Below are 23,987 nucleotides of genomic sequence, written 5' to 3'. Positions count from 1 at the left end.
GTGTGATGTATCTGCGGTTTGCGCCCAAATCCCATCTCTTCTTCACAGCTGGGAAGGACAGCAAGATTAAGCAGTGGGATGCAGATAAATTTGAACATATACAGACCTTGGAGGGGCATCATCAGGAGGTTTGGTGTTTGGCTCTGTCCCAGTGAGGACTATGTGGAGGCTAAGGTGCAACAGCAGAACAATGATGTAGTCACCATCACAGAAACATGGTGGGATGACTCACATAGTTGGAGCACTGCACTGGATGGCTACAAGCTCTTCAGAAGAGACAGAAAAGGGAGAAGAGGTGGAGGGGTGACCCTTTACATTAAGGAGGATTTTGACACCATAGGTATTGAAACTTATGAAGTCGAATGCCTATGGGTAAGAATTAAGGGGAAGGCCACCAAGGCTGACATCCTACTGGGAGTCTGTTATTGCCCACCCAACCAGGAAGAAGTGGTGGACAACTTATTCTACAAGCAGCTACTATTTCAGGATCATCACCCCTTGTTCTTGTAGGAGATTTTAACCTACCAGACATCTGCTGGGAACTTAACACAGCAGAAAAGAAGCAGTCCAGGAAAGTTTTAGAGTGTATCAAGGACAACTTTTTGTTGCAGCTGGTTGGTGAGCTCACTAGGGGAGGGACTATGTTAGACCTGCTGGTTTCAAATAGAGATGGGCTGGTGGGAGATGTAATGGTTGGAGGCCATCTGGGGCAGAGTGATCATGAAATTATAGAGTTTTTGATATTTGGTGAAATGAGGAGGAACACCAATAAGATTCTTACACTGGACTTCCGGAGGGCAGACTTTGGCCTACTTAGGAAACTTACTCAGAGAGTTCCTTGGGAAGCTGCCCTTAAAAACAAAGGAGTTCAGGAAAGGTGGGTGAACTTCAAAACAGAGATCTTGAGAGCACAGGAACAGACTGTCCCTGTGTGCCGAAAGATCAGTCGACAAGGTAAGCGCCCAGCTTGGACAGGCAAGGAGGTTTTGAAGGAACTTGAGAATAAAAGGAGGATGTATCATCTTTGGAAGGAGGGTCAGGTTTCTCAGGAAATATTTAAGGGGGCTGCTAGAGCATGTAGGAAAAAATTAGGGAGGTCAAAGCTCAGTTTGAACTTAAAATGGCAACTTCTGTAAAGGATAATAACAAATGCTTTTACAAATATATTAATGGTAAAGGGAAGGGTAAGACTAACATTTGCTCTTTACTGGATGAGGTAGGCAAATTAGTATCTGCAGATGAGGAGAAGGCAGAAGTGCATAACACCTTCTTTGCCTCAGTCTTTAGTGGGAACACAGCTTGTCCCCAGGACAACTGTCCTCTTGGGTTGGTTGATGGTGCCAGGGAACAGAATGGTCCCCCTGTTATCCAAGAGGAGGCCGTCAGAGAACTGCCGAGATGCTTGAATATTCATAAATCTATGGGACCAGATGGGATCCATCCCAGGGTGATGAGAGAGCTGGCAGATGAGCTTACGAAGCCACTCTCCATCATTTACCAACAGTCTTGGCTCACTGGCGAGGTTCCAGATGACTGGAAGCTGGCCAATGTGGCACCCATTCACAAAAAGGGTGGGAAGGAGGATCCTGGTAATTATAGACCAGTCAGCCTGACCTCAGTACCTGGCAAGATAATGGAGCAATTTGTACTGAGTGTCATCATGAAGCATCTACAGGATGGCCAGGGTATCAGACCCAGCCAGCAGGGGTTTAGGAGGTGTAGGTCATGTTTGACAACCTGATCTCGTTTTATTACCATGTGACCTGCCTGACGGATGTAGGAAGGGCTGTGGATGTGTCTATTTGGACTCCAGCAAGGCCTTTGATGCTGTCTCCCATAGCATACTGCTGGAAAAGCTGCAGCCCACAGCTTGGACAGGAGCACTCTTTGCTGGGTTAGGAATTGGCTGGATGGCCGGGCCCAGAGAGTGGTGGGGAGCGGTGCTGCATCCAGCTGGCAGCCAGTCACCAGTGGTGTCCCTCAGGGCTCTGTGCTGGGACCAGTTATATTTAGTATCTTTATTGATGACATGGATGAGGGCATCGAGTCCTCCATTAGTAAATTTGCAGACAACACCAAGTTGCAAGCGTGTGTCCATCTGTTGGAAGGTAGGATGGCTCTGCAGAGAGACCTGGAACAGCTGGATGGATGGGCAGAGTCTAACAAGATGAAGTTTAATAAGTCCAAGTGCCGAGTCTGGCATTTTGGCCACAAGAACCCCCTGCAGTGTTATAGGCCGGGGACAGTGTGGCTGGACAGTGCCCAGGCAGAAAGGGACCTGGGGGTACTGGTTGACAGCCGGCTGAACATGAGCCAGCAGTGTGCCCTGGTGGCCAAGAAGGCCAATGGCATCCTGGCCTGGATCAGGAATGGTGTGGCCAGCAGGAGCAGGGAGGTCATTCTCCCCTGTACCCGGCACTGATGAGGCTGCACCTCGAGTGCTGTGTCCAGTTCTGAGCCTCTCATTTTAGGAAGGACGTTGAGATGACTGAGTGTATCCAGAGGAGGGTAACAATGTTGGTGAGGGGCCTTAACCTTCCATGACCAAGCTGCCGGGTATGATCTGTCAGATCCCCTTGAAGGTATCTCTTCCAAGTATGCCCAAGAAAGAAATAATAACCAGGGTTGGGGGGACTCTGCCTCTAGCCAGGAAGAGGCACGGGAAAACTGGATTCTTTTGCTTTGTTATCAGTCTGCTCAATTCCCCGCAGTATGCTGGACACAGACAGCAGTACATAGTGCTGCTTTTGCTTTTTGCTTTTTGCTTTTGCTTTTGCTTTTGCTTTTGCTTTTGCTTTTGCTCTTGCTCCTGCTTGTGCTTGCTTTTGCTTTTTGTTTATTAGTCAGTTTAGCTAGGCAGTCTGAGTTTTCCCTTGACTGCTTTTCTTTCCCATTTCTTGGAAGCATTTAAACCTGCTCCAGACTGGGACCTGGAAAAACACCGAGAGTTTTGCACTTCGTGGCCTGCAGCAGCCATTCCCAGTGCCAGAAGGACGGATAACAGAGCGACCACTCCCAGGAGAGACTTTCTGAATTTGTCATCTCTTCAGAGTGGTGAAAGAGTTTTGTCATTTGATGGTGTTCATTTTTTGTGCTGGGGAGTGCTTTGCCTGTTAAATAAACAAAGGGGTTTTTTCACTTCTCTCCAAGGAAATTCTTCCCAAACCAGGTGAGGGGAGGCACCGTGGGGGTTTGCTTTCTGGGGGCTCCTTCTGGAGGTTTTCTCCCAAATTTGCCCTAAAGCAGGACAAATATTTTGGCACCCAACGTGTGGCTTGAGAGAGTGGAAAAAACCCTGCTCTAATTGTTTTTTGCTTGCAGTTACTCTGTGTTTGTATAGAGCAGTTAGTAGCCATGTTGTCTGAATTCATAATGTCTCTTGGGGTGGAGGCCTGCATGTGTTTCTGGTCCCTAGGGTTTTTTGAGGTCTTAATACCTCTATGGTCCCTAGGTTTATTTTCTTATCCAGAAATAGCTCCGGTATTGTCCCTAATACGTAGTTTGTGCAGCAGAGGGGCACCGACCAGAATATCCATTGGGCTGGGCTTGGTTGTAATGGCTTGTAGGAAGTTTATGAAGGTAGTGGAGTCTGTTCCAGGAATGTATGGTTCATGGGTATGGTTGTGCACCCAGTTTGTTAGAGGAGAAGCAGGGGATGAGGCTATTCAACCTTTGCTTTCCTTCTTCTCCTCTGAATCTGTTACATCCCTATTGGAGAATGTTCAGTTTCCCCTGAATGTTAAAGAGACCATCTTTCTGGTATTTAATGTGGTAAGCTTCCTCTACACAGTCTGCAGCTTCTCTAGAATGAGGGCTGAGATTTCTAGAGGGGCTGATGAGACCCCTGACCCAGGAGTAGACCCAGGTGTGAGAAATCCTGAGTGGTGTGGGAAATGGGAGGATATGGGCCAAATCTTAAAGGAATTTTCTGACTCTATAGTTTGGGACTTTCCACATGAACAGATTCAGAACCCAGCTGAGGTGGGGAAATACCTAAAAGAGAAGTGCCATGATGAGCCTAAGAAGAAAAAGATCATTGCAGTCAGCTGGGCCCTGGCATATGCTTATCGCACCCTGCTAGATCCTGTAGGGCAGCAGACAGAGGAAGGGGGGCAGGGAGATAAATCAGCAGCGATCCCAGTCACTCAGGCTGCAGCCAACACCCCAGGCTCAAAACCAGACTGTAAGCCTCAACCAATGGCTGTTGCTACCAGCCCGAGAAGTGGAAAGTGCACAGACAAGACCGATCGATTAGTGGATGATGATGATGCAGGAGAAGAACCCTCAATGCTTCCTGACATAAAATCAGAAGTCAAAGCAACAGGCACAAGATCAGGAGCTAATATTGAGTCCTTTTCCCTGAAGGACCTTCCTGGCTGAAGAAAGGATTACACTCAATGATCTGATGAACCTATAATTAGCTGGTTAGTGTGGCAAGCACATTTCTCTCTCTCTCAGGATTTTTATAAAGGTGCACAGAGAGAAGTGAAAGAGAAAACAATTTCTATTTCTGCCCCTTGTTTTTCTCTTGTGGAATGTGCTTGGAGAATTGTTTACCTGGAGCAAATGCCTGGTTGGATCACGGTGGATTGTTTGGGCCTGATGGCCAATCAGATCCACCTGTGTCTGGGATCTCAAGAAAAGGGTCATGAGCTATGAGTTAGTTAGATATGACAGTTAGAGAAAGTAGCATGTAGTTTTTAGTATCCTCTTTTATATAGTATATTAATGTATCAAAGCATAATTATAATAAAGAAATCATTCAGCCTTCTGAACTAAGTCAGACATCATCATTCTTCCCATTGGGTTCGCCGACATCTACAACATGTGGTGACCCGGATCCTGTTCGTGTTGCAAGTGGTGACATTGAAGAAAGACCTGCCGCTCCGGTGGCAGTGGCCGATCCCTCCACGGCAGCAGCCAGTCCTCCCACGCCGGAAGCCAGCCCCCCGGCGCTGCAGTCGGCAATTGATCCATCGGCAGCAATGCCTGTGGTGCCGGCCGAGGACCTACCCATGCCGCCTCCGCCGCCAACATCGGCTCTAACGCCCGCACCAGCCCCGCCGGTCCCGGCTGCCCCCTCGGCTCCCGCGGCTTTCGCTGGGTCCCCAGGTGCTGCCACCAGCAACAGCAGCGAGCAGCAGCAGCCTGGGGCCGCGCTGGAGCGGACCCCGCCGTCTCCAATAAGCCTGGGGTCCCCTCCCAGCCTGTTCCCTGGTGTTGGCGGTCCTTGGCAGCTCCTTGCAGCTGCCACGAAAGTGGAAGTTATGAAGTTTAGTGCCTTTCTGGGGAACAGAGTTTTTTTTGGTCCAATTCTTGTTTGGGTGGGGGATTCCCATGGGAGCTCGAGGCCCCTCGCCCCTCCTGCTCGTGTTTGGGGAGCGGGGGGAATGAGTTCTGGGCATGCTGCCCCTGGTCTTGTGCCCGGAGAGTGTGGGGGTGCTGCTGCTGAGGGTCAGGGACCTGCGTGCCGGCCCAGCCGTACCACAAGTCCTGAGAATCAACATTTCTCTGGGGAAAGCACCTGCTCTGCTGAGCCCTGGGGCAGTTCTTGTGTCATGCTCTCGTTTGAGGGGCGGCAGCGACCGTGTCCTGAAAGGCTGCGGCTGCGGCCATGGCCAGGCGCAGTGCGGGATGAACAAAATGCTGGAGGAATTGCCGTGATGCTGGCCGCATGGTGGGGGCGGGCTGTGAAGATGAAGACCCCGCCATGCCGGCCAGGCTGGGGCCATTTGGGCCATCCACCAGGGCCCGGGCCACCACCCAGCTGGCCGGGTTTGGGTCGTTTGACCCGGCCCCCAGGGCCACCAGCTCCGCAGGGTCCTAAAAACCGCTGCTGCTGGGCATTTGGCATAAAAAAAAAAAATCACTGAAATTAGATTTTAGATTAATTAGAGGTGGTTGAAAAGACAAAAAACTAGAAAAAAAAAGTGGTTAAGAGTTTGACCATGGCTTTTCAGAGATTTTTCAGGTTTTTTTTTTTTTTTTTAATTTGGTGATGGGTTTTTGTACAAGAAAGGTATGTTTGCATGGTTGATGATCAGCCCAGAGTTGGTTTTATCAGTTGTTGCAGTCTCTGGGATGACATTCAGTGTTTTGGTGTTGCATCCTGGGTTTGGGTTCAAATTACGGATTTTTTCTTTGTGAGTTTTCCAGTTCTCTGTACCCCCGTGCACCCCCCGGGTTTTCCCCTAGCGTGGTTTCCATGCCTGTCTCCCCGTTCTCACAGTCCTACTCACCCCCGAAAAGCTGGGACACCCAAGCTGGGCGTTCGAGACCTGACCGGGGCCGAGAAAAGTAATGCGCAGCCGCAAGTGGCGCCCAGCGTCAGGGCCACGGCCAGCACAAGGCTGCGGAGCAGGCAGAGAGTCACCACAGAGCACCCGGGAGCCGCGCAGAGAGAGTGCTGCCACCACAAAGCCGCACTGCCAACCAGCGAGCGCCACTGCCAAGACAAGCGAGCGTGGTCCATGCAGAAAACCGCTGCCGCCACTGCAGGGTCGCGGTCCACGACGAAAAAGTGCTCCGTGCCAGACTGAAAATGGGAGCAAGAGCCGAGGTAAGTCAGTGACGTCTCCGCCACCCACAGGAAAACAAGCTGTGTTTTCCCGCATGGGACTGGAAGCGCAACCATTCACGGCTACGGAAAGCCGAAGAACGGATGCTTCCCGGGAAAGAAGACCCTGGTAGCAGCTTTTATTTGCGAAGATTCCGGTTTGTGTGTGTTAGCCACGGTAGCAGCTTTTATTTGACCCTGGTAGCAGCTTTTATTTGCGAAGATTCAGGTTTGTGTATGTTAATTGAGTGATTAGCCACGGGGGGTAGCCAGCTAATACTTCATGTGGGTGGGCTCTGACGTGATTCCAGGGGTACAGATCACGCAGCGCGCAGCGTGTGCGGCGGGCCGCCGGGGTCTTTAGCGTTTTTTGCTTTTTTTTCTTTCGCTTTTTCTGCACCAAGGGTGAGGCTGTGGGTAGAAATAGCATGGGGACCATGCTACCTACCCAACAAAGGGAATTCTATACCCAAATTAAGGGGATTTTATCGGTAAAACGTCCCTACCCCAAAAATTCAGTCAAGCAGTTTGTACGATGGCTCTGCTTTTCCTTTCCACGTGTAACCGCGGAGGATGCTCACAGAACAGAGTTCTGGGAGCAAGTAGGAGCCAGGTTAGCAGAAGGAATCGACAGGGATCCCTCTGTGAAAGATTGCTTCCCAAAGCTCCATTTGCTGATCTCAGAGGTTGTAAAAGCGGGGTCTGCACGAGAAGCGGGCAGGGAAAGGAAAGAGCCATCGGGCAAAACTGTTGTTTCCCCTGAATCCATTTCCCCATCCTCTCCTACCCCTTTTTCCCCTAAACCGGGTAGGCAGAGGGGAGTACTCCGCCACTCTGAGGCGCAGGGCAGCTCCACAGACGTGGACCGTGCTCCTGGCTCCCCCGAGCCGCCCCAGCACCCTCGCCTTACTGGAATTAGCTACTCCGCTGAGGAACTGACCCCAAACCCCTTTTCCAATCCCTTTTTCCCGGTTAGAAATCCTAGTTCTGGCGCTACCCCGCGCTGCTCTGCTCCCCTGAATCCCTTTCTTTGTCCCCCCTGAGGAAGCCGTAGCCACGTGGCTAGGGCCTCTGTCTTCCCAAGAGGGAGGGTGGCCACGTGAAGGGGTTTCTTCTTCCCATAATCCCTTTGCCCCCTTTGTTCCCTGTATCCCCACCTTTGACCCCACCCCCTCCTGCTTCCCTGTGGGTGTGGGCACCGCCCACTCCAGGCATCGGGTTGCCACCCCTCCCCGTGTTCCCCCTGGGGTAGGCGTTCCCTTCTTCCATGTCCTGCCTGCCGCAACATCAGCCCCACCCTCCCCCGACAGGGAGGGCTCTGTCACCTCTGCCCCGCTCTCCCAGGGAAAAGATTCCCCCCACCCTGTCCGCCCTGTCCCTCGTACTCCGCCCCCACGTTCTTCTGCTCCTCGGATACCCAGCGGCGGAGGGGGTGTAGGGGGGAGGGGAGGGGACGGGCCCAATCTATGAAGTCGAGCAGTCGCTCCGCACTCCAGCCTCCTACGCCAGAGGAGGGGAAAACCCTACATGGACACCCCTTTCCTATGAATCCATAAAAGAGGTCTGCAAATCATCACGTGATTTTGGACAAAAAAGCCCCTTCTTTAAAGGCATTTTAAAAACGACTTTAACATCTAGAACCGTAGTGCCAGCAGACCTTAAGCGTCTGTTTAGCTGCCTGCTTCTCCCATCAGAATACAGCCTGTGGGAGAGGAGATGGAAGAAACTGGCAGCAGACCTGCTTCCCGAAATCCGAGAAGGGCCTTACAGCCTGGATTTCGAGGAAGAACCAATCACTTTGGACCATCTCGGAGGTGAAGGAGAATGGAGTGAAGGGCAACTTCAAGCTCGAGGAATTCCAACAGCCGTGCTGGACATGTCCAGGGGTGCAGCAGAGCGTGCGTTCCTGGGCATGCCCACCAAGGACCCGATGGTTCCCTATACAGCGATTAAACAAGGTGTCGCAGAGCCTTTTGTGGATTTCGTAGACCGGGTCCGGGCAGCAGTCGAGAGACGGGTGGAGAGACCTGAACACCGAGACGGGCTAGTCCTAGAAGTGGTGCACATGAACGCCAACACCACCTGTCGCTGCCGGCCGCACCAGTGCCGACCCTCGACCAGATCATCGAGGAGTGCACCCTGAAATTGCACCTGATAGAGGAGGAGGCCCCAAAGAGACCTAAAGACAAGCTGCTCACATCTGCTGCTGCTCCTCCAAGGAACTCAGCTCTGAAGCAACTTCCATCCACACGCCGGTGCTTCCACTGCCATCAGGAGGGACATTTTCAGGATCGCTGCCCACTTCTAAGGACTATACCACTCGGGGCTGCGGGAGGAGGGAGGAGGTACGGGGACCCCACAATCCCAAAAAACTAGAAAAGGAACATGCACTTTTCTTGCGTGCTGATAAAAATGAGGCAAGTCGTGGTGCCGCGAGAGGAGCCGCGATACACCATCTAGTCCCATCTGTAAGCGGCTGCCTCTCAACTACTGACATCGGGGAGCCTTATCGGCTCCGACTCACCAATTCTGTCCACTTTAGTTCCCAGGACTGGCATTTCTTCATAGCAGATGCAGAGCTTCTATCACACATCTGCCGCTGTGAAACCAGGAGGAAGGAGGACCTTCTGAACTGCAGGTACCTCGTGCTCGGAGACACAAAAGGCACCCCATTGGAGATAGAGGTTCCTCCGGTAATTTCCACCCTTAATCCGAGGCTCTTCTATCTCGTGGCATGCTGTGTCCATCCCCCCCTCTTCCTGCCTAAGGGCCAGGTTATTGCACAGGCAATTCCTATTCCTCGTGCTCTCTGCAATGACCTGGAACTCTCAGTCTTCTATGCTGGGAAGTTGGGAGAGGAAAAACCCCTCGTATGGTGTAAACTCAAGTGTGAGGGCCGTTCTGCATACCTTCAGGGGATGTTGGACACGGGCAGACGTGATGGTCATTCCACCACACAAGTGGCCGTCACACTGGGAGCTGCAAAGTGTGGCCACGCCAGTCTTAGGACTAGGCGGGCCCCACCAGCAAGAGAATTCAAAAATATTATCCAAATTAATGGTCCGAACGGGCTGCTGGCCTCAGTATGTCCGTTCGTGATCGATTGTAAATTTACACTATGGGGGAGAGACGCCATGTCCCAGTGGGGAGCCAAATTGGAATTTCTGGCCCCTGGCATTTTTAGGTGCGGCCACTGAGGAGCGCCCCACACAGAAATTAACATGGCTCACAGGTAAGCCTGTCTGGGTGGAGCAGTGGCCGCTAAGTAAACAAAAACTGCAGGCCCTCACAAAAATACTGGAGGAGGAATTGGCAAATGGACATCTAGTCGAAACTAACAGCCCCTGGAACTCTCCAGTGTTTGTAATTAAAAAAACAGGGAAGGACAGGTGGCAACTCCTCCATGATCTTAGGAAAATTAATGAAGCCATAGAAAATCTGGGCTCTCTCCAACCGGGTATGCCATCTCCATCTATGCTACCCCAAAATTATAATTTGGCTGTAATTGACATTAAGGATTGCTTCTTCCAAATCCTGCTCCATCCGGATGATGCTCCCCGGTTTGCCTTTTCTGTACCCTCCATCAACAGGGAAGCCCCTATGAAGCGCTACCACTGGACAGTACTACCTCAGGGGCTAAAATGTTCCCCCACTATATGCCAGTGGTATGTCGCCAGGGTTCTGTCCCCAATGCGTGCCAAGTGGACATCCTGTATTTTCTATCATTACATGGATGACGTGCTGATTTGTGCCCCTGACAACGAGGTCCTACAAGCAGCTCTGGAGGACACTGTTAGGGCCTTGTCGGTGGCCGGATTCGAACTACAAAAAGAGAAGGTAGAGTTACTGCCACCCTGGAAGTACCTGGACCTAGAAATTAACAACCAAACTATTAGGCCTCAACAAATTCAGATAAGTAACAACCCCAAGACGCTGAATGACATCCAGTGCTTGTGTGGATCGCTAAATTGGATCAGGCCATGGCTGGGACTCACCACGAGGGAACTATCCCCTCTTTTTGACTTGTTAGCAGAAAGGGAGGGGCATGAGGGTTTAAGTTCCTCAAGAGTCCTGACCCAGGAGCCCGGAGCCGCACTTGAGAAGGTCCAAACCACCATCGCGAGTAGGCAAGCCCATTGCTGTCAACCAGGGCTGCCTTTCCGCTTCATCATCTTAGGTGAGTTACCCCATTTATATGGTATAATATTCCAGTGGGACAAGGGCCAACAGGACCCCCTCTTGATAATAGAGTGGGTGTTCCTCGGCCACAGACAGTCCAAGAGTATCGCCAGGCCACAAGAGCTGATGGCACAGCTCATAATACGGGCCAGGGCTCGTCTGCAAGTACTAGCGGGTTGTGACTTCACATGTATCCACCTCCCCATCAAAACATCCACGGGGAAAATGACCAAGGAGACCTTTGAACACCTTCTCAGACAAAATGAAAATTTGCAGTTTGCTCTAGACAGCTTCTCAGGCCAAATTCAAATTGGGCATCCTGGCCATCATCTGTTCAATACAGAATTCAAATTGTTGCCAAAAGAATTGCAAAGTAAAAAGCCACTCAAAGCACTGACAGTGTTCACAGATGGGTCAGGGAAGTCCCACAAGTCAGTAGTGACTTGGAAAGACCCAGAGACTCAGTTATGGGAATCAGACGTTAAGGTGGTGGAAGGTTCCCCACAAGTGGCTGAGTTGGATGCTGTCGTGAGGGCTTTTAAAAAATTCGATCAACCTTTTAATCTGGTCACAGATTCGGCATATGTGGCAGGAGCAGTGTCTAGAGCTGAACATGCAGTTGTAAAAGAGGTCCCAAATCAGGTCATCTTCAGGTTGCTCACAGAATTAGTTCACCTGGTTTCTAACCGTGAGCATCCCTTTTATGTGGTACATGTGAGGTCACACACGGATGTCCCAGGTTTTATTGCCGAAGGGAACCGCAGAGCAGACGCCTTAGCAGCCCCAGTACAGCTGGGAGGCCAGCCAAACATAGTCGAGCAGGCCAGGCTCAGCCATCAGCAGTTCCATCAAAATGCCCCAGGTCTGGTACGCCAGTTCCATCTGCGACATGACCAAGCCAGGGAAATTGTGGCCTCATGCCCCAACTGTCAGGAGGCAGCTCTACCAACACTGGGAGCAGGTGTGAATCCCAGAGGCCTCCGCAGATGTGAGGTATGGCAGATGGACGTCACCAAAGTCCCCGAATTTGGGAAACTCAAGAATGTCCATGTAACCGTGGACACCTTCTCGGGAGCAGTTTTTGCCTCAGCCCACATAGGGGAAAGAGCCACAGACGTGAGAAAACACCTCATACACGCCTTTGCTACTTTGGGGGTCCCAGCCACAATAAAAACTGATAATGGTCCAGCATATACTTCCAGGGTGCTCAGTAACTTCCTGCAGGAATGGGGGGTCCAATATAAAACCGGGATTCCTCACTCCCCCACCGGCCAGGCCATAATAGAGAGGACTCACCAGACCCTGAAGCAGGTCCTCCAGAAGCAGCGGGGAGATGTGCGAGTGATGTCACCGCACGAGAGGCTCTGCAAGGCCTTGTTTACCATCAATTTCCTAAACTGTTCTTTTGACAGGCAAGAACCGCCAGCCCTGAGACATTTCAAACAACATCAAGAGCTCCAGCCAGAGGAGAGGCCTCCAGTATTAGTGAGGGATCCAGACTCTAAAGAAATCCAGGGTCCATTCCCACTTTTGACTTGGGGATGGGGATATGCCTGTGTATCCACGCCCTCAGGAGTCAAGTGGATCCCCAGGAGGCATGTCAAACCTTACACACCAGGACAGTCAGTGAGTCAGAGCAATACAGTGCCAGTGGATGCAAGCGATGATCCCACCAACCAAGGGGTTGCATCCAATCGCAGACGCCGCAGAAAAGGGAGAGACTCAGCATCTCCCTAAAAAGCACTTTTCCCACATCTACCTCAGACCGTATATGTCTCCAGGCCGTGTTTATAATAAAGTTGTTGTCCCAGTTCCCCTATCCCCAAACACCCAAGAAAAAAGCAGCTCCAGTACCATCCCCAGGCCCTCTCCATCTACAAAGCAGTCACAGCAGCAGAAGAAGCTAGGAGAAGAGGCCACTGTGCAAGAATCCAAACAGAAACAACTGTCTTTTTTATATTATTTAAAGTGGGGAATTGTTGCATCCTGGGTTTGGGTTCAAATTATGGGTTTTTTCTTTGTTAGTTGTTGCGGTGTGTCTCCTCCCTCCCAAAGGTAACCCTCTCCCCCCGCCCCAACCCCCATGAGCCCTGGCTGTGAGACAGGGGGTCCAGGGGGTCGAGTGATTGGCAGATTTGAAAGATCCCCCCTGCCCCCTGTGGCTATTGGTAGACCTAAGTGCCCCTTCTCCCCTGGCACCCCTCCCCCTCACCTGGTTGGTGGCTACCTGTCCCTGCCCCTCCCCTTACCCCCAGGTTAAAAGGACAATCCAGCCACGTGGCCGGCCCTTCTGTTGGAGCTGCCACCAGGTCCACAACTCTGTAGCTGAAATAAAGACTCTGGATCAAGCTCTAGCAAAAGTGCCTCCTTTCTTCACCATCGCCTGAAGCCTCTCCACTGAGGAATATCGCTCGCAGCCTCTGAGTAACCCAAGGGTGTCACTGGGGAGGAAACATCCCAGCTGCCGCCATTGGATTCAGCAGCAAGGCAAGCCCGGGCAGGTCTCTGTCGGAATATTGGGAACCCCAATATTTGGCACCCACTCATGGGGCAAAAACTCGGCCCTGCGACCAGATGGAGACCCATCTGAGCTTCGCAAGACCACCGAGAGAGTTTCTGGCAGCTTGGCGTTCACTGGCAGGGCTTTGGACGTAGCTCTCCAGCACAGACTTGGATTAAAAAAGTCTCCTGAACGTTTTGCACCTCGGAGAAGAAAAGCTCCTTTCTGGTGAGCCAGCTTCTCAGAGGAGGACAGGGTAGCTTCTCCAGCCCCAGGGAGGTCCTGTTCAGGTGAAGAGAAAACCCCGACAGACCAAGGAGCCTTCGCACCGAGCTGGGTGAGTATTTCCACTCCACGGGGGGGTGGGAAGCTCAAAGGGAAATCCCTGCGGAGGGATCCCGTCTTTTTCGCCCTTATTAGGGCAGGTTTAGGCTACGGAGCCCCGCAGAATCGGGAACAGCAGCACGTGTGGCTCAGCTTTGTACGGCGCGGCTTTGCCGTTTTTAAAAGCCGCGGGAAGCTTTGCTGACGCGGCCGGGAGGAGCGGCAGGCTCCGCCCGTGCCTCTCTCGGCGCGAGTTTCGGCGGGGGGGGAGCACGGGGGGTCCGCGCGGCAGCGGCACCCGGCAGCGTGACCGCGGCAGCGTCAGCGCGGGCGGCGGCCCCCGCGGGTGGCGGGGGGACCGCGGCTTTCGCTTCCTCGGTGCGCGCGGGCGGCGCGGCTCAGCCATGTGGCGCGCGGGAGTCAGCAGGAGCTGCCGGCGGCAGTTTAAAGCTCGCAGAAGCTGCTGCTTTGTGCAGGGCTGAAAGCCACGTGGGTGTTCGCTTCCTGACTGCGGTTTTTGGAATTCGGTTGTGATTTTGGCTTTGTTTTAGGTCAGTGGGGTTTGTGTAGTGCTTGTAACATCTAAGATGGGGTCCAAACTTAGTACTACACAAAAAGGAGTTTATTATGAGATTTTAGGAATTTTTGCTGGTGGAAATGTGTCGTTTTCTAAGGGAAAATTGAAGCAGTTTATAAGATGGCTTTTTCTCCACTTCCCACAAGTCTCACCCGAGGATGTCCACAGCACCCAGTTCTGGGACACTGTTAGACGCGAATTGGTAAAAATTGGAAAATCTGGAAATACTTCTACTGCTAAATTTGTGTTTTGGAGTTTGCAAATTTGATCTGCTTTGCCCAAACAAAGGGAAGTGAAGGAAAAGCCAAACAGCAACGATTGTGCCTCTGCTCTCCCTATTCCCCCTCACCCCAATTCCCAACCCTGTACCCCAAATACCCTTCGTATTTTAAAGGGAACAGAATCTGCTCACGCCCAGGAAGCTGGTCTCCCTGAGCACTTTAAAATGTCCGAGACCCCCTGTCCACGAGGTTCTGGCCAGACCGAGTGGAATTCTCCCCCAACCCTTGTCTCCCCAGCTCAGAAACCCCGAGCACATGTTGGTTTTTCAGAGAGCAGTGATTTCAAAGATGGCTCCCAGTCACCAGAGAGCCCACAAAATGGCGGATGCCACATGGCAATATCTCCCACCTGGTCTTCTCCTTCCCATGATCCCCCTTGGCATCTCAAAAATCCTTTCTTACCCATCACCCCTGCTAATCCTCGTGATACCTTACCTCCCCCCACCCTTTCTGTCACTCCCTCAGCGCCGCCTCCATACCCTCCCCAGGGGGCGTCTACTGACGTGATGTCACCAGGCGTCCCCGCCCACTGTTCCCACAGCGTCCCCGCCCCCTGCCAACCCCCTGTCCCCGCCCCCCGTTCCCACGGTCTCCCCGCCCCCTCCCCGGGTTCCCACGGTGGGAACACGCCCACTGCTTGTCCCTGTACCCCTACAGGTGATCCCAATGCTTGCAATTCAAACCATAGGGAACAGGGAACCGCAGACCCAATACAGGGTCCCCTTTTCTCACTTGCTCCTGTTACATATCAGCAAGCAGGGCAAGCGGGACGAGCCACAACTGCTAATTGGAGAAATTTTGCCCAACAAATAATAAAAGAAATTTGCAAAATTCATAACCAATACGGCTCACACAGCCCATACTTCCGTGGTCTTTTAAATGCTGAATTAAGCAGAGCTGTAGTGGTCCCGTATGATTTAAAACAGCTTTTTGCATGTCTCATGACCACTACAGAATTCAAATTATGGGAAATTACATGGAAACAATTGCTGAAAGAGGCTCTCCCAGCCTTGCATGCTGATCCTAAAACGGCAAAAGATGTCAATGGTCTCCCAATTACCATTGAGCATCTCTCTGGTGAGGGTCAATGGTCTTTGGCCCCAGTCCAAGCTGCAACAATCCCTGTAGAAGTCCTTGAGAGAGTCAAAGAAGCAGCTGAAAAGGCCTTCTTTACTCTTCAACTTGATGGGCCTCTAGAGCCTTATAGTAAGATCAAACAGCTACCATCAGAGCCTTTCTCAAAATTTGTAGAAAGATTGACCAGAGCGATTGAAGTCCAAGTTAGGAAAGAGAATGCGAGGGAAGAAGTTTTGGAGGAAATGGCATTGGCAAATGCTAATGAACAATGTCGAACTGCAATTTTAAGCTTACCTCTAGACCTGCCTCCTACTCTAAACGATATGCTTCTAGTCTATAGCAGAAAAGTGCCTCTGATGAGTGTTGCTTAGGACACCAGACCAAAGCCGCTGCCAAGACCACCATAGAGAGTCGCTGTTGCCAGCCCTGCACCCGTTCCATCAGCACAGCGACACACTGGGCAGCAGCGAAGACCAGCAACGGTGGACCCTACAAAGCCATGCATGCTTTGTAGGAACCTTGGGCACTGGGCTCACCAGTGTCCCCTGAAAAGACAGTTTGATGAATTTGTAAATAGCAGGGAAAGAGAACTACAAGCTCTCCCAGAGGGTCAACAACAACAAAAAAACTGAGGGGGGAGCGCCGGCCTGCCAGGCGCGCAGACACAAAAAGAGCAGGCCAAGGGATTGAGGGAGGTGGGAAACACCAAGCGCGCGGTGACGTCTCAATTTCTCTAAGCGAAGCAGGTGCTTCAAAGACCACTTCTGCTGGTCCACCACCAAACGTGACAGCAAACAACCTTTGCTATGACTTAGGCAAACCCATTCTAACCACAACTTCTGTAAATGAGCCTTTCAGGTTGCAGCTGACGGAACCGCTCCACCTGAAAGACACTGACTGGCATTTTGTCTCCGTGAACCCACAACAGCAGGGTACCTGGCACGAAATTCACTGTAAGTACATCATCGTTGGGGACACCAAACACACACCACAAGACATCGAAATTGCTCCAGGGATGATAACATCAGATCCTGGGCAATTCGTTCTCTGGCTGCACTGTTTCCACCCACCCCTGTTTCTCCCCAAAGGACAAATCATAGCACAAACTATCCCAGTGCCAAGTCTACCTGAAAGCACTGGAAAACAAGGGCCCACAGTCGCTCGGGTCCAGGCTGTCGGGAGGGACAAACCCAAAATCTGGTGTAATGTCAGAGGGGGTGGGGAGTCTAAACGCATTGAAATGCTCTTAGACACGGGTGCAGACTGCACGGTGATCCCAGCACAGGATTGGCCGTCACACTGGGCTTTGCAAAACGTGGCTGGTCACGTTCAAGGTGTAGGGGGCTCGCAATTGGCGAGACAATCCAAGAGCATCGTCCAAATTGAGGGGCCAAACGGACAATTGGCAAATATACGTCCGTTTGTTTTAGACTATCCAGAACCCTTATTGGGGAGAGACCTGATGGCCCAGTGGGGAGTCACAATTGACATTCCAGACTCTCCACAGGATTTTTGGGCAGCGGTCACTGAGGAGCGCCCTATCCGAAAAATTAAATGGAAGACAGATACACCAGTCTGGGTAGGACAGTGGCCGCTCAGTAAACAAAAACTTAAGGCGCTGAATGAACTAGGGGAAGAGCAGCTGAAAAAGGGCCACATTGTGGAGACCAAGTCTCCGTGGAACTCTCCAGTGCTTGTCATCCAAAAGGCTGACAAAAGGAGGTGGTGGCTCCTCCATGACCTCCGAGAAATTAATAATGTCATTGAAGATATGGGCTCTCTCCAATCTGGTATGCCATCCCCGGCGATGCTCCCCCAAAATTGGAATTTGGTTGTCATTGATATAAAAGATTGTTTTTTCCAAATTCCCCTGCACCCTGACGATGCCCCGCGTTTTGCATTCACTGTCCCCTCCACCAACAAAGGAGACCCACAGAAAAGGTACCATTGGAAAGTCCTTCCTCAAGGACTAAAGGTCTCGCCAACGATCTGTCAGTGGTATGTTGCTTCCTTTCTGTCCCCAGTGCGTGCAGCCGCAGAAAAGACCATCATCTATCATTATATAGATGATATCCTTGTGTATGCCCCCAATGATGATCTACTAACCCACACGCTTGACCTAACGATCAATGCATTGGTTGTTGCAGGGTTCGAGCTCCAGGAAAAGAAAATTCAAAAGATGCCACCTTGGAAGTATTTGGGCTTGGAAATTGGAAAGAGGACCATTGTTCCTCAAAAATTAGAAATCAAAACAAAGATCGAGACATATGCAGATGTCCAAAAATTGTGTGGGTCTTTGAATTGGGTAAGGCCCTGGCTAGGTCTGACTAACAATGACCTCGGCCCCATTTTCGATTGATTAGAAGGGGAAAAGGACTCAGGGTCTCCTCGGGCTCTTACCCCAGAGGCACAGAAAGCTCTAGAAAAGGTTCAGACAATAATGTCCACAAGAAAGGCCCACCGATGTCAGCCTGAGCTGCCATTCCAATTTATCATCCTAGGTAAGTTGCCACATCTCCATGGGATCATTTTCCAGTGGGAGCAGAAACAAACACCAAAGGCAGGAGAAACACCTAAAAAGGGCCAAGACCGGAGGGACCCTCTCTTAATCATAGAGTGGATTTTCCTCAGTCACCAAAGGTCCAAGAGAATGACACAGCCCTCGGAGCTGGTAGCAGAACTGATCCGGAAAGCTAGGACCCGGATCAGGGAGCTGGCAGGATGTGTGTGACTTTGGGTGCATTCACATTCCAATTGAGATAAAATCAGGCCCCATTACTAAACCGATGTTCGAAGGTTTCCTTCGGGAAAATGAAGTGCTGCAGTTTGCCCTGGATTCCTACTCAGGACAAATTTCTATCCATCGCCCTGCCCACAAACTTTTTGAGGAACAGGCACAATTCAGTCTAAAACTGGGAAGTGTTCAAAGTAGGAGACCTTTAAAGAAGGCTCTAACTGTCTTTACAGACGCGTCTGGAAAGTCCCATAAGTCTGTTGTGACTTGGATGAATCTCAAAACTCAAGAGTGGGAGTCAGACATTGCTGAGGTGGAAGGTTCACCTCAAGTTGCTGAATTGGCTGCAGTTGTCAGGGCCTTTGAAATGTTCTCAGAACCATTCAATTTGATTACAGACTCTGCCTACGTGGCAGGAGTAGTATCCAGGGCAGATCAAGCAGTACTGCGAGAAGTGCCTAACATCGCACTTTTCGAGTTGCTCTCAAAACTTGTAAAGTTAGTCTCCCACCGAGAGCAACCATTTTATGTGATGCACATCAGCTCACACACCAATTTGCCAGGTTTTCTCGCTGAAGGCAACAGGAGGGCAGATGCCCTTGCTGCGCCTGCAGAGATGGCCCCTCTCCCAAATGTTTTTGAGCAGGCAAAACTCAGCCACCAGCTCTTCCACCAAAATGCACCTGGCCTGGTTCGTCAGTTTCACATCACTCGAGAACAGGCCAGAGCAATTGTAGCCACCTGCCCCCATTGCCAGCAACATGCACTCCCTACGATAAGTGCGGGAGCAAACCCGAGGGGATTGAACAGTTGTGAGCTGTGGCAAACCGATGTAACACACATACCATCCTTTGGACGGCAGAAATATGTTCATGTCAGTGTAGATACCTTTTCTGGAGCAGTCTATGCCTCTGCCCACACGGGAGAATCATCCTCTGATGCAATAAAGCACCTCCTACAGGCTTTCTCCTTCATGGGCATCCCCAAAGAGCTGAAAACTGATAACGGGCCCACTTACAAATCCAAGGAATTCCGGAGTTTCCTGCAACAATGGGGAGTAGAGCACAAAAAAGGCATCCCCTACTCCCCTACAGGTCAAGCTGTGGTAGAAAGGACTCACCGTGATATCAAAAGAGTCCTGGACCAGCAAAATCAGGTGCTAAAAATCGAACCACCCACATCCGGTTGTCCAGAGCGCTTTTCACCATTAATTTTCTGAACTGTTCCTTTGACAACCTGAATCCACCAATTTTACGCCACTTTGGGGGAAACAGTCAGATGTCAGTGAAAGAAAAGTCTCCAGTTCTAGTAAAGGACCCTGAGACTTGGCAGACAGTGGGGCCTTACAAATTAGTGACATGGGGACGTGGATATGCCTGCGTGTCCACCCCCTCTGGTTTAAAGTGTGTTCCATCTAAATGGGTAAGGCCCTATGTCCCCAAAGTCTCAGGGGATTCTGCAGAAGTGCCCCAGGTGGCTAACGCTGCCTGGAGAAGGAAACGCCGCGCGTGGTCCCTGGAAGAAATTCCATCTACACTTCCTATCAGGAACAGTTTGTAATAATTTTTTCTGTCTTAAGTTGCCTTTTACCAGTTTAGATCCTGCTGTTGGTGTGCAGTGTCGAGGCACCATGAGACCGAGTCTGCTCCTCGTCTTGCTCGTGATCACCCCACCAGCGATCTCTTGGATAGTCCCTCAGCCCAAAGCAAACGTATGGACCACCTTGACCAAAGCCCTTGGACAAGATCACATCTGTCTCTCCACAGCAACAGCCTCTGACCCCCTGTCAACTTGCCTGGTGGGAGTTCCCTTTAAATCCACGGAGTTCCCAAATGAAATGTGGCACACTTTAAATGAAGTTAACTCAATCGCACCTCCTCCTGGTCGCTACCCTGCTGACAAGCCTCTACTGTTCTGGCAGGGGTGGGCAAGACAGTTACCAGTGCCGAAGAAGGAGCCACAAGAATTCCATCTCTTGGGCTCCATGAATGCAACATTTTGCATTCACTTTAAATTTAATCCCCGGGTACCATACTATGAAGCTGAACTAAACACCTACCCCCACCCTAGCAACCCACACTACACAGACAAAAATTGGTGCGAAAACTCAGTCCTTGTCATGCACACATCAAGTGACGATTATAAGCCCCGTGAACACCCAAAAGGTGTGTTTTTAATATGTGGAGACAGAGCATGGGCAGGTCTCCCCCCTTGTCTGCTCGGAGGTCTGTGCACCTTTGGCAAGCTGAGCCTGTTCACCCCAAACCGAACCAATCTAATGCATTGGCAAATAAAAAACAATACCCATAAATTGGCTATCCAAAAAAGAGACCTAAGACAATTAGACCCAGACTGTAATTCAGAAATTGTTCACTGGTCCAGGTTTAAGGCCACTGCAATTACAGTCCTTCTGCCGTGGATCTCGGCAGCAAAAAGCATGGGAGAATTAGGCCGATTGGAATGTTGGGTTGCAAAACAGGCAAACTCACTTCTACTGCCCTGAGTGACCTCCTATCAGACGAGGAAATTACCAGGAAAGCCACCCTTCAAAACAGGGCAGCCATAGACTATCTGCTCCTCCTGCACAACCATTGCTGTGAAGAGTTTGAAGGACTTTGCTGCCTCAACTTGTCATCGAAAGCAGAGAATGTCCATACCACAATCGACAAGATGAAAACCATGGTGAATGACATCAAGAGAGAAACAGACGACCAGCTGAGTGGACTGTTCAAGGGCTGGGGACTCTCGGGCAGGTTGGGATCTATACTGAAAACTGTGTTTTCTGTACTAGCATAGCATAGCTTTTGGGTTAATCAAGCGCATGTTTTATAAGTTGATTCCAAGCTCATCTTCCCCTCCTGAAGTCTACCACCTAGAAGCCCCCAGAGCCCCAGTGGAGAACCCAGAAGGCTCAGTTAACACTGACGCTCCTGAGGAAGAGGACCCTACTTACCAGCCATGGTTCGGCGAGCCTTCCGCCCCCCAAACCCAGTCCTCTTCATTTTAAAACAAAACAAAGGGGGAGATGTTGCGGTGTGTCTCCTCCCTCCCAAAGGTAACCCTCTCCCCCCGCCCCAACCCCCATGAGCCCTGGCTGTGAGACAGGGGGTCCAGGGGGTCGAGTGACTGGCAGATTTGAAAGATCCCCCCTGCCCCCTGTGGCTATTGGTAGACCTAAGTGCCCCTTCTCCCCTGGCACCCCTCCCCCTCACCTGGTTGGTGGCTACCTGTCCCTGCCCCTCCCCTTACCCCCAGGTTAAAAGGACAATCCAGCCACGTGGCCGGCCCTTCTGTTGGAGCTGCCACCAGGTCCACAACTCTGTAGCTGAAATAAAGACTCTGGATCAAGCTCTAGCAGAAGTGCCTCCTTTCTTCACCATCGCCTGAAGCCTCTCCACTGAGGAATATCGCTTGCAGCCTCTGAGTAACCCAAGGGTGTCACTGGGGAGGAAACATCCCAGCTGCCGCCATTGGACTCAGCAGCAAGGCAAGCCCGGGCAGGTCTCTGTCGGAATATTGGGAACCCCAATAGTTAGTTTTCCAGTTCTCTGTACCCTCGTGCATCCCCCGAGTTTTCCCCTACCCCTGTGGTTTCCATGCCCATCTCCCCGTTCTCGCGGTCCCACTCACCCCAAAGCCCTGTGTCCGCCCCTGCCGTGTTCCCATTGGTGACTGTAGTACACGTCATCACCACAATGTCTGTACCCACTGGGCGGGAGGGCTCCCCATCCGCCCTGTCCCTCCCCTATTTCATCCCACTCCTCAGCATGCTCGAGGCCATTTGCATCCGTGCGAAGCTGGGAGCGGCTGCAGCTTTTCCACCACAGCTCTTGCAGCCAATAAAGCATCCAGCTGCCATGCGGATGGATTTGGACGAATTCCCTGCCTCTTTGTTTCTTCCCTCACGCCGACGGCGAAGTGTGGCCAACAGCCCACCCCGGAGCGCAGCAGCAAAAGCGCCCGGAAACTGCGGCAAGCCCCAGCCCTGACGAAAAGCTGAGACACCCAAGCCGGGCGTTCGAGAGCTGACTGGGGCCGAGAAAAGTAACGTGCAGCCGCGTTTTGGTGTTTGATAATTATATAATGTCACATTTGGTTTTTCTTTATGGGTATTTTAATTGTTATTTGGACTTTCTTCAGTTGTTTTGTTTCAGGATTCAGCAGTTCTCTGTTTCAGCAATGAGAAGGATTTTGAGGATGTCAAGATAAAAGTTTCCAGACAATGGACACCTTCTCCTGAGAATCAGCTGTTTGGACTTTGAAATTTGAGCATTCTTTTCATTGCTGTTTGGGTTTCTGTACTGTAAGCTTTGTTTTAGAGATTTGATAGATGATTTGCAGGTAAAGGATCTCTTTGAACATTCCACATCAGTATTTGATTTGGCTTTTGATTGATAGCTAGCAAATTGATAAGGGGACCTCTTCAGATGTTTTTGCTCTCTTTTGCAGGGTCCTGCAGAAGACTTGCAGATGTAGTTTTTTTATTTTATTTTTTTATCTATACTAAAACGGTGATATGTGGCAAGCACATTTCTCTCTCTCTCAGGATTTTTCATTGAGGTGCACAGAGAGAAATTAAAGAGAAAACAATTTCTATTTCTCCTCCTTGTTTTTCTCTTGTGGAATGTGTTTGGAGAGTTGTTTACCTGGAGCAAATGCCTGGTTGGATCACAGTGGATTGTTTGGGCCTGATGGCCAATCGGATCCACCTGTGTCTGGGATCTCGAGAACAGGGTCACGAGTTGTGAGTTAGTTAGATATGACAGTTAGAGAAAGTAGCATGTAGTTTTTAGTATCCTCTTTTATATAGTATATTAATGTATCATAGCATAATTATAATAAATCATTCAGCCTTCTGAACTAAGTCAGACATCATCATTCTTCCCATTGGGTTTGCCGACATCTACAACAGGTTAGTCTGTCTTTGGGATGCTGCAGGCGAGGCTACAATTCTGGACAGCACTGAAGCAAGGCGTTTGGGATCCTTGTCACATGATCCTGTCATCGACCAAGGAATGATGATGGGGGCTAACCCTCACAGCCTCTGGGCACACGTCCTGGAAAGTGTAGCACAAAGATACCCGAGTGCAGATGATCTATATATGCAGCAAACCCAGTGGAAGACCATAGAACAAGGGATCCAACGCCTGAGAGAAATGGCAGTGGCAGAGATTATCTTCTCAGATGACATAACAACTAGGAATCCAGACCTGGTACCATGTACATCTGTGATGTGGCGAAAACTTTGACCACTTGGGCCACAGGAATATGCTTCTGCTTTAGGAATAATGAAGTGGGATGACAGGGATGAGACTGTGCTCGATATGGCAAAGAAGCTTCAAGCATATGCAGATGCTGTACATGGCCCAACACTTGCCAGAATTGCAGCAGTGGAAACACGTTTGCTGAAACTAGAGGACAAGATAGAGCAGAATCATAAGAAACTCAGGGAGGAGATTAAAGAGGACCTTCTCCAATCTCAGTAGTACAGATCGGAAGTACCGGTATCAAACAGAGACATTCCCCAGATGGGGAAAGGAGGTACACCCCACGAGCTGAGCTGTGGTTCTTCCTGCAGAGAAAACATGAGGAGATGGGATGGAAAATCTACTGCTGCTCTGGCACAATGGGTGCGTGAATTGAAGGAAGACAGGGCTCAGAGAGGAAGTTCCACCAAAAGGAAAGCAGCTCCAGTTGCCTGTAGCCGAACAGCCAGGTATGATGATGATGATGACATGTCCAATCCCCTTGAAGGAACC

At 50.8% G+C, this 23,987-nt stretch overlaps 1 long non-coding RNA gene across 1 annotated transcript; it reads left to right on the top strand.

Annotated features, from left to right (window-relative positions):
• The first annotated feature begins 3,328 nt into the window (after positions 1-3,328).
• On the top strand, positions 3,329-23,455 carry LOC137466222 (uncharacterized). Its single transcript, XR_010995052.1, has 2 exons — positions 3,329-4,424; positions 23,141-23,455. It is a non-coding gene; the product is annotated as an uncharacterized lncRNA (long non-coding RNA).
• The last annotated feature ends 532 nt before the right edge of the window (positions 23,456-23,987 follow it).

Source organism: Anomalospiza imberbis, unplaced genomic scaffold, assembly GCF_031753505.1.
Source record: "Anomalospiza imberbis isolate Cuckoo-Finch-1a 21T00152 unplaced genomic scaffold, ASM3175350v1 scaffold_165, whole genome shotgun sequence".
Classification (NCBI taxonomy): domain Eukaryota; kingdom Metazoa; phylum Chordata; class Aves; order Passeriformes; family Viduidae; genus Anomalospiza; species Anomalospiza imberbis.
The sequence above is the reverse complement of the archived record's forward strand: the minus strand, read 5'-3'. Positions and strand labels throughout refer to the sequence as shown.